Below are 11,308 nucleotides of genomic sequence, written 5' to 3' on the forward strand. Positions count from 1 at the left end.
CTAACCGTGCTGAGAACAGAAGCTTTCTCAGAGGTACGCCAGTATGAACAGAAGTGAGAAAAGGCACCTCTCTACAGCAATTACGAACAGAAATAAGAAATTCGAGTACGACTAATGTAAACAAAAATAAGGACTATGAAAAATAATTGGTTTTACCCATAGGGGGTGGTACATAAGTAGTGAATTCTATAGAGTGAAACCCAAGACGATAAAAGAAATACATAAATCCTTTTTAAAAACATCGGGTTGCATACAACTGAATAAAAGCTGCTTATAGCTGGAACAGCTAAAAAGTTGAGAGGAAAAAGAAACTACAAACGAGCAGTTGAAAGTTAACAAAAAAAAAAAAAAAAAAATTGAATTTTGACCTCTTGAATTCAAATTATGTTTTTGTGTATGTAGGCGTGTGTGTTTGTGTGTGTGGGGGGCATGTGTGTTTGTGTGTAGGGAAATGTGTGTGTGTGAAGGCATGTGTGCTTGTGTCTGTGTGCAGGCATGAGTGTGTGGGTAGTTGTGTGTAGGTGTGTGTTTGTGTAGGTGTGTGTAGGCGTATGTATGCGTGTGTATGTGTTTGTGTGCGAGTGTACGTGTGTGTATGTATGCGTGTAAACATAGGATATTGACGAAACCTGGAGACGGTTTTCGCTAGAGGAGCAGGTCGACGGTGGTGCTGGCAGAGGGTGCTGGCGGGAAAATAAAATGATAGCACATCAAAACAGTCAAGTGAGAACAATAAGCAATCGTGATTGCTCAAAAAAAAAAAAGGAAGTGTAATCGTGCGCAATGTCGGCCACCAATAAGAAAGCTACAAAACAATCAAACGAACCAATAGGAATGCTAACCGTGCTGAGAACAGAAGCTTTCTCAGAGGTACGCCAGTATGAACAGAAGTGAGAAAAGGCACCTCTCTACAGCAATTACGAACAGAAATAAGAAATTCGAGTACGACTAATGTAAACAAAAATAAGGACCATGAAAAATAATTGGTTTTACCCATAGGGGGTAGTACATAAGTAGTGAATTCTATAGAGTGAAACCCAAGACGATAAAAGAAATACATAAATCCTTTTTAAAAACATCGGGTTGCATACAACTGAATAAAAGCTGCTTATAGCTGGAACAGCTAAAAAGTTGAGAGGAAAAAGAAACTACAAACAAGCAGTTGAAAGTTAACAAAAAAAAAAAAAATTGAATTTTGACCTCTTGAATTCAAATTATGTTTTTGTGTATGTAGGCGTGTGTGTTTGTGTGTGTGGGCGGTATGTATGTTTGTGTGTAGGGAAATGTGTGTGTGTAGGTGTGTGTTTGTGTATGTGTTTGTGAGTGTATGTGTTTGTGTAGGTGTGTGTATGTGTGTAGGTGTGTGTTTGTGTATGTGTTTGTGAGTGTATGTGTTTGTGTAGGTGTGTGTAGGCGTATGTATGCGTGTGTGTGTGTTTGTGTGTGTGGGCGGTATGTATGTTTGTGTGTAGGGAAATGTGTGTGTGTAGGCATGTGTGTATGTGTCTGTGTGCAGGCATGAGTGTGTGGGTAGTTGTGTGTAGGTATGTGTTTGTGTGTGTATGTGTTTGTGTAGGTGTGTGTAGGCGTATGTATGCGTGTGTATGTGTTTGTGTGCGAGTGTACGTGTGTGTATGTATGCGTGTAAACATAGGATATTGACGAAACCTGGAGACGGTTTTCGCTAGAGGAGCAGGTCGACGGTGGTGCTGGCAGAGGGTGCTGGCGGGAAAATAAAATGATAGCACATCAAAACAGTCAAGTGAGAACAATAAGCAATCGTGATTGCTCAAAAAAAAAAAAAGGAAGTGTAATCGTGCGCAATGTCGGCCACCAATAAGAAAGCTACAAAACAATCAAACGAACCAATAGGAATGCTAACCGTGCTGAGAACAGAAGCTTTCTCAGAGGTACGCCAGTATGAACAGAAGTGAGAAAAGGCACCTCTCTACAGCAATTACGAACAGAAATAAGAAATTCGAGTACGACTAATGTAAACAAAAATAAGGACTATGAAAAATAATTAGTTTTACCCATAGGGGGTGGTACATAAGTAGTGAATTCTATAGAGAGAAACCCAAGACGATAAAAGAAATACATAAATCCTTTTTAAAAACATCGGGTTGCATACAACTGAATAAAAGCTGCTTATAGCTGGAACAGCTAAAAAGTTGAGAGGAAAAAGAAACTACAAACAAGCAGTTGAAAGTTAACAAAAAAAAAAAAAAAAAAATTGAATTTTGACCTCTTGAATTCAAATTATGTTTTTGTGTATGTAGGCGTGTGTGTTTGTGTGTGTGGGCGGTATGTATGTTTGTGTGTAGGGAAATGTGTGTGTGTAGGTGTGTGTTTGTGTATGTGTTTGTGAGTGTATGTGTTTGTGTAGGTGTGTGTATGTGTGTAGGTGTGTGTTTGTGTATGTGTTTGTGAGTGTATGTGTTTGTGTAGGTGTGTGTAGGCGTATGTATGCGTGTGTGTGTGTTTGTGTGTGTGGGCGGTATGTATGTTTGTGTGTAGGGAAATGTGTGTGTGTAGGCATGTGTGTATGTGTCTGTGTGCAGGCATGAGTGTGTGGGTAGTTGTGTGTAGGTATGTGTTTGTGTGTGTATGTGTTTGTGTAGGTGTGTGTAGGCGTATGTATGCGTGTGTATGTGTTTGTGTGCGAGTGTACGTGTGTGTATGTATGCGTGTAAACATAGGATATTGACGAAACCTGGAGACGGTTTTCGCTAGAGGAGCAGGTCGACGGTGGTGCTGGCAGAGGGTGCTGGCGGGAAAATAAAATGATAGCACATCAAAACAGTCAAGTGAGAACAATAAGCAATCGTGATTGCTCAAAAAAAAAAAAAGGAAGTGTAATCGTGCGCAATGTCGGCCACCAATAAGAAAGCTACAAAACAATCAAACGAACCAATAGGAATGCTAACCGTGCTGAGAACAGAAGCTTTCTCAGAGGTACGCCAGTATGAACAGAAGTGAGAAAAGGCACCTCTCTACAGCAATTACGAACAGAAATAAGAAATTCGAGTACGACTAATGTAAACAAAAATAAGGACTATGAAAAATAATTGGTTTTACCCATAGGGGGTGGTACATAAGTAGTGAATTCTATAGAGTGAAACCCAAGACGATAAAAGAAATGCATAAATCCTTTTTAAAAACATCGGGTTGCACACAACTGAATAAAAGCTGCTTATAGCTGGAACAGCTAAAAAGTTGAGAGGAAAAAGAAACTACAAACAAGCAGTTGAAAGTTAACAAAAAAAAAAAAATTGAATTTTGACCTCTTGAATTCAAATTATGTTTTTGTGTATGTAGGCGTGTGTGTTTGTGTGTGTGGGCGGTATGTATGTTTGTGTGTAGGGAAATGTGTGTGTGTAGGTGTGTGTTTGTGTATGTGTTTGTGAGTGTATGTGTTTGTGTAGGTGTGTGTATGTGTGTAGGTGTGTGTTTGTGTATGTGTTTGTGAGTGTATGTGTTTGTGTAGGTGTGTGTAGGCGTATGTATGCGTGTGTGTGTGTTTGTGTGTGTGGGCGGTATGTATGTTTGTGTGTAGGGAAATGTGTGTGTGTAGGCATGTGTGTATGTGTCTGTGTGCAGGCATGAGTGTGTGGGTAGTTGTGTGTAGGTATGTGTTTGTGTGTGTATGTGTTTGTGTAGGTGTGTGTAGGCGTATGTATGCGTGTGTATGTGTTTGTGTGCGAGTGTACGTGTGTGTATGTATGCGTGTAAACATAGGATATTGACGAAACCTGGAGACGGTTTTCGCTAGAGGAGCAGGTCGACGGTGGTGCTGGCAGAGGGTGCTGGCGGGAAAATAAAATGATAGCACATCAAAACAGTCAAGTGAGAACAATAAGCAATCGTGATTGCTCAAAAAAAAAAAAAGGAAGTGTAATCGTGCGCAATGTCGGCCACCAATAAGAAAGCTACAAAACAATCAAACGAACCAATAGGAATGCTAACCGTGCTGAGAACAGAAGCTTTCTCAGAGGTACGCCAGTATGAACAGAAGTGAGAAAAGGCACCTCTCTACAGCAATTACGAACAGAAATAAGAAATTCGAGTACGACTAATGTAAACAAAAATAAGGACTATGAAAAATAATTAGTTTTACCCATAGGGGGTGGTACATAAGTAGTGAATTCTATAGAGTGAAACCCAAGATGATAAAAGAAATGCATAAATCCTTTTTAAAAACATCGGGTTGCACACAACTGAATAAAAGCTGCTTAGCTAGAACAGCTAAAAAGTTGAGAGGAAAAAGAAACTACAAACGAGCAGTTGAAATTTAACAAAAAAAAAAAAAAAAAAATTGAATTTTGACCTCTTGAATTCAAATTATGTTTTTGTGTATGTAGGCGTGTGTGTTTGTGTGTGTGGGGGTATGCGTGTTTGTGTGTAGGGAAATGTGTGTGTGTGAAGGCATGTGTGTTTGTGTCTGTGTGCAGGCATGAGTGTGTGGGTAGTTGTGTGTATGTGTGTAGGTGTGTGTTTGTGTATGTGATTGTGTGTGTATGTGTTTGTGTAGGTGTGTGTAGGCGTATGTATGCGTGTGTATGTGTTTGTGTGCGAGTGTACGTGTGTGTATGTATGCGTGTAAACATAGGATATTGACGAAACCTGGAGACGGTTTTCGCTAGAGGAGCAGGTCGACGTTGGTGCTGGCAGAGGGTGCTGGCGGGAAAATAAAATGATAGCACATCAAAACAGTCAAGTGAGAACAATAAGCAATCGTGATTGCTCAAAAAAAAAAAAAAAAAAAAAAGAAGTGTAATCGTGCGCAATGTCGGCCACCAATAAGAAAAGTACAAAACAATCAAACGAACCAATAGGAATGCTAACCGTGCTGAGAACAGAAGCTTTCTCAGAGGTACGCCAGTATGAGCAGAAGTGAGAAAAGGTACATCTCTAAAGTCATTACGAACAGAAATAAGAAATTCGAGTACGACTAATGTAAACAAAAATAAGGACTATGAAAAATAATTGGTTTTACCCATAGGGGGTGGTACATAAGTAGTGAATTCTATAGAGAGAAACCCAAGACGATAAAAGAAATACATAAATCCTTTTTAAAAACATCGGGTTGCATACAACTGAATAAAAGCTGCTTATAGCTGGAACAGCTAAAAAGTTGAGAGGAAAAAGAAACTACAAACAAGCAGTTGAAAGTTAACAAAAAAAAAAAAAAAAAATTGAATTTTGACCTCTTGAATTCAAATTATGTTTTTGTGTATGTAGGCGTGTGTGTTTGTGTGTGTGGGCGGTATGTATGTTTGTGTGTAGGGAAATGTGTGTGTGTAGGTGTGTGTTTGTGTATGTGTTTGTGAGTGTATGTGTTTGTGTAGGTGTGTGTATGTGTGTAGGTGTGTGTTTGTGTATGTGTTTGTGAGTGTATGTGTTTGTGTAGGTGTGTGTAGGCGTATGTATGCGTGTGTGTGTGTTTGTGTGTGTGGGCGGTATGTATGTTTGTGTGTAGGGAAATGTGTGTGTGTAGGCATGTGTGTATGTGTCTGTGTGCAGGCATGAGTGTGTGGGTAGTTGTGTGTAGGTATGTGTTTGTGTGTGTATGTGTTTGTGTAGGTGTGTGTAGGCGTATGTATGCGTGTGTATGTGTTTGTGTGCGAGTGTACGTGTGTGTATGTATGCGTGTAAACATAGGATATTGACGAAACCTGGAGACGGTTTTCGCTAGAGGAGCAGGTCGACGGTGGTGCTGGCAGAGGGTGCTGGCGGGAAAATAAAATGATAGCACATCAAAACAGTCAAGTGAGAACAATAAGCAATCGTGATTGCTCAAAAAAAAAAAAAGGAAGTGTAATCGTGCGCAATGTCGGCCACCAATAAGAAAGCTACAAAACAATCAAACGAACCAATAGGAATGCTAACCGTGCTGAGAACAGAAGCTTTCTCAGAGGTACGCCAGTATGAACAGAAGTGAGAAAAGGCACCTCTCTACAGCAATTACGAACAGAAATAAGAAATTCGAGTACGACTAATGTAAACAAAAATAAGGACTATGAAAAATAATTGGTTTTACCCATAGGGGGTGGTACATAAGTAGTGAATTCTATAGAGTGAAACCCAAGACGATAAAAGAAATGCATAAATCCTTTTTAAAAACATCGGGTTGCACACAACTGAATAAAAGCTGCTTATAGCTGGAACAGCTAAAAAGTTGAGAGGAAAAAGAAACTACAAACAAGCAGTTGAAAGTTAACAAAAAAAAAAAATTGAATTTTGACCTCTTGAATTCAAATTATGTTTTTGTGTATGTAGGCGTGTGTGTTTGTGTGTGTGGGCGGTATGTATGTTTGTGTGTAGGGAAATGTGTGTGTGTAGGTGTGTGTTTGTGTATGTGTTTGTGAGTGTATGTGTTTGTGTAGGTGTGTGTATGTGTGTAGGTGTGTGTTTGTGTATGTGTTTGTGAGTGTATGTGTTTGTGTAGGTGTGTGTAGGCGTATGTATGCGTGTGTGTGTGTTTGTGTGTGTGGGCGGTATGTATGTTTGTGTGTAGGGAAATGTGTGTGTGTAGGCATGTGTGTATGTGTCTGTGTGCAGGCATGAGTGTGTGGGTAGTTGTGTGTAGGTATGTGTTTGTGTGTGTATGTGTTTGTGTAGGTGTGTGTAGGCGTATGTATGCGTGTGTATGTGTTTGTGTGCGAGTGTACGTGTGTGTATGTATGCGTGTAAACATAGGATATTGACGAAACCTGGAGACGGTTTTCGCTAGAGGAGCAGGTCGACGGTGGTGCTGGCAGAGGGTGCTGGCGGGAAAATAAAATGATAGCACATCAAAACAGTCAAGTGAGAACAATAAGCAATCGTGATTGCTCAAAAAAAAAAAAAGGAAGTGTAATCGTGCGCAATGTCGGCCACCAATAAGAAAGCTACAAAACAATCAAACGAACCAATAGGAATGCTAACCGTGCTGAGAACAGAAGCTTTCTCAGAGGTACGCCAGTATGAACAGAAGTGAGAAAAGGCACCTCTCTACAGCAATTACGAACAGAAATAAGAAATTCGAGTACGACTAATGTAAACAAAAATAAGGACTATGAAAAATAATTAGTTTTACCCATAGGGGGTGGTACATAAGTAGTGAATTCTATAGAGTGAAACCCAAGATGATAAAAGAAATGCATAAATCCTTTTTAAAAACATCGGGTTGCACACAACTGAATAAAAGCTGCTTAGCTAGAACAGCTAAAAAGTTGAGAGGAAAAAGAAACTACAAACGAGCAGTTGAAATTTAACAAAAAAAAAAAAAAAAAAAATTGAATTTTGACCTCTTGAATTCAAATTATGTTTTTGTGTATGTAGGCGTGTGTGTTTGTGTGTGTGGGGGTATGCGTGTTTGTGTGTAGGGAAATGTGTGTGTGTGAAGGCATGTGTGTTTGTGTCTGTGTGCAGGCATGAGTGTGTGGGTAGTTGTGTGTATGTGTGTAGGTGTGTGTTTGTGTATGTGATTGTGTGTGTATGTGTTTGTGTAGGTGTGTGTAGGCGTATGTATGCGTGTGTATGTGTTTGTGTGCGAGTGTACGTGTGTGTATGTATGCGTGTAAACATAGGATATTGACGAAACCTGGAGACGGTTTTCGCTAGAGGAGCAGGTCGACGTTGGTGCTGGCAGAGGGTGCTGGCGGGAAAATAAAATGATAGCACATCAAAACAGTCAAGTGAGAACAATAAGCAATCGTGATTGCTCAAAAAAAAAAAAAAAAAAAAAAGAAGTGTAATCGTGCGCAATGTCGGCCACCAATAAGAAAAGTACAAAACAATCAAACGAACCAATAGGAATGCTAACCGTGCTGAGAACAGAAGCTTTCTCAGAGGTACGCCAGTATGAGCAGAAAAGAGAAAAGGTACATCTCTAAAGTCATTACGAACAGAAATAAGAAATTCGGGTACGACTAATGTAATCAAAAGAACTATGAAAAGAAATTGTTCTTACATATACGGGTGTTCTTACGTACACAAAAGAAGCGAGTTCTGTGGAATGGAAACCAAACTTGGTAGAAGAAATATCAGAAAACGTTCTATTCGAAAGCAACAAAAGAGAACAGTACGGACTGGGATAGAAATAAAAGCTGCGTAACTAGTACAAGTAAAAATATGAGAAAAAAATGACTGACGAGCAGTGAAAAAGTTTGAAACAGAAGAGTAATCATACGCGATGTCGGTAACCAATCAAACAGCTGATTGCGGATGATCTGTCCCCTGGTGATTGCGTGTAGTATCACGAAGGTCAGATTTCATCAACGCTTGTTAGTACAGAGAGCACCATTCATTTTAAAGTTCTCTTTCTTTTGGCCTTCGGACAGAACTATTTTTTTTAAAAGAACTTTTGTCTCGTTTTGTAATATATCGCCGTCTTTTATGTTTCAATTTCACAGAAGGGTAGTTAAATCATAACGGACTAGGAAAGAAAATGTCCCTTCAGCTTCAAAATAGCAGTGTTATATTTATCTGAACTGTACATTGTATTTGATGATAGAAACTAAATGTATATGTATAATGTTGCTTAGAGAAAAATATTTAATTTTAGCAACTTTAAATTTAAAAAGATTATGCGTGCATGATACGTTGTTATAATTGCATATTGTATTATTATTTACGTATAATGCATTGTGGTATTCACGCATTTTGCATTGTTATTCAAGGATAATGAATTGCTGTTCTTGCATAATGTATTGTTATTCACGCATAATTAATTGCTATTCCTGTAAATGTTGCTATTCCTGCATAATGCATTCTTATTCACGCATAATACTTTGCTATTCGTGTATAATACGTTGTTTTTCACGCATAAAAAATTCTTATTCATGCATAATGCATTGATATTCACGATGAATCATGTCTCAAATGCGTCACAGTGGGACTCTTATGGGAGGATACAACTCTGTCACTAAGGTTATTGTGACTCAGAGTGACATTTCTTTGACTTTTCTGTGACATGTGTTGGGCTATAAGGGTCATTTTCGTTCAATGCCAGTGGATTTTCAAGATATCTTACCTCCAAGAAGGTCCTCTGGAAACTTTTTGAAGATTCCTCTCGCTGATGACACGATTCTGGAAATGAAAAGCGGGAAATGAACGTCAGCATTAAAAATTCAACGCCATCTGCTGTAACCAGGAATACTTTTCACGCCTGTAAATTCGATGGCCCGCAAAGGAATGAGCGTGGACTGTATAATTTTAAGTAACTATTTTATTTTATCGTAAGTCATCAGACTATTCCTATTCCTATTCCTATTCAGAGTCACAACTGACTACAACTGTATTTATGTCGAGGACTGCATACTAAGTGCCTTGCCTCCATTATTTTTCATACCGATAGATGGCAGCACCATCACCGGATCGAACAGTTAATGAGAATTTAGAACTAGTCCAGGAGCTAACAGCTACCTGGTGCTAGCACCCCCAGAGGTATCGTTTCACTTGGAGGACATTGAGACCACGGGGCTATTTAACGTCGCCCAGTCCCCTTTAATGACGACGGTGGGTCTTCGACCATCGAGGTTCGAACTCAGGACCCTCCGGCCCCGAATCCGACACTCTACCGATCGGGATACCACGGCCCTTCATCAGACTATTAGCACCGTTAACATGAAAACAGAAGACACAGCTAAATTTCACATAACATAATGGTTGAATGACAAAACACATGGCTTGCCCTGCTGACGAAGTACTTGCAGTTCGTTGCCAATCAGTAATAAGAAAAACAATAAACAAATGCAAAGGCTTTGCACAACTATCGGGAGGAAAGTTGGATATTTCATTTAGATCATCAACAACGCCTCTGAAAGTATTTCACGCATTAACAGGAACTATTGAAATCTAAAAAACTTCGATCCTGGTTGTTGACATAATATTAAGATGAATCTTGCAAGTCAGAACACATATACGATTTATCTACTTTTATTATTATTATTTTTTTAGATTTCATGGTAAACATGGAAGGAGGAAGATAGGACTCTTATTTCGTTTACTCAGATAAAAATTAGAACGGTTTTGCAAGTGATGCAGACTTCACAATGTCTGCGAATATAGTCAAAGACGACTACAATATACTTACTACAGCTTTACACCGGCAGTAACAGCCTTAGTGCAGTCATTTTAAATGATGGAATGAATGAAAGCCAATCATAAGCAACTGGACTTCTCAATTCAATCATATAAAGGGTGTCCCAAAATTAACGCAAGATTTGAATTTGCCACCATTTTTTCCATAAATTGTTGCCAGCCATGAAAAAAGAACAATTTGACAATTGAGAGTTTGGGGTTAGTAAAAATGGGGTGTTATTGTACCATACAGCTAGAGAGAGAGTGAAACATTTCAATGTCTGCATAAGGCATTTCCTGGTCGCGAACTCTCTCATTTCGGTGATCAGAATTGGCACCCTAGATCGTGTGATTTAACATTTTTAAATTTCTTCTTATTTGAATTCAAAGGTCTATGTCAACAACCACCCGTGCATTACCGTGTTGCGATACCGAGCGCCAATAAACAGTAACTGCTTGACCAGCCTCAACTTTCATTATTTTTGAAACCATTGTTCAATAATGAAAGCGCGTTATTGTATCGTATAACGCTCCATTTTTTTAAACCCTAACCTCTCGGCTGTCAATTGTTTTTTTTTTTTTTTTTTTTTTTTTTTCAGAGATGCCAACACTATTTTGTACAAATGGCAACAAAATCAAATCTTGCGTTAATTTTGGGACACCTTTTAGAACCAGTCGAGTGAGCAATGAAAGTCTGCGGCAAACATTTTGCTGCCGTCTTTTTCGGAAGTGAAACCCTCAAACAATGGTCAAATCTTCTAATCTATAAGGTAAGAGTAAAAAACGTTCTGGCAAATTTTGTCCTAGGGATGGGCAGTTCTTGTACACAGGGCATTAAGGCCCCTATATACGGAGCGCGTGTTTGAGTGGTTGTCTTTCTGGCGAGTTATCGCGTTTGGTGATTGTTCACTGTGAGTAATTTTTCGCGGCACACGTGAATTGTTTGTAAAATAAAATATTTTCTGCAAATTTGGCGAAATCCGAAACTTTGCTGCGGTAACCCAAGCAGTGCAACAATGAAAAATCCGATCCAAAATGGCTAAACTTAAACTGATGAACCTGCCATCTATATAGCGGCTCTACGTTACGCTATAGTTACATTACCATGGTGTGACCTTCCACAAGCGACGCGTAACTTTACACCAGTTACATCAGTTACTCCAGGTTAGAGTCGCTATATAGATAGGCCGACGCAAGTTTAGCCATTTTGGATCGGATTTTTCATTGTTGCACTGTTTGGGTT

At 39.2% G+C, this 11,308-nt stretch overlaps 1 protein-coding gene across 1 annotated transcript in view; it reads right to left on the reverse strand.

Annotated features, from left to right (window-relative positions):
• LOC129226179 (uncharacterized) overlaps positions 1-8,062 on the reverse strand; it is a 47,007-nt gene extending 38,945 nt beyond the window's left edge. Inside the window, exon 1 of the mRNA XM_054860779.1 lies at positions 7,955-8,062. The gene's annotated coding sequence lies outside the window, so the exon portion shown is untranslated. The remainder of the gene's footprint in view (positions 1-7,954) is intronic.
• Positions 8,063-11,308: the final 3,246 nt, after the last annotated feature.

This window comes from Uloborus diversus, chromosome 7 (assembly GCF_026930045.1).
Source record: "Uloborus diversus isolate 005 chromosome 7, Udiv.v.3.1, whole genome shotgun sequence".
Lineage (NCBI taxonomy): Eukaryota > Metazoa > Arthropoda > Arachnida > Araneae > Uloboridae > Uloborus > Uloborus diversus.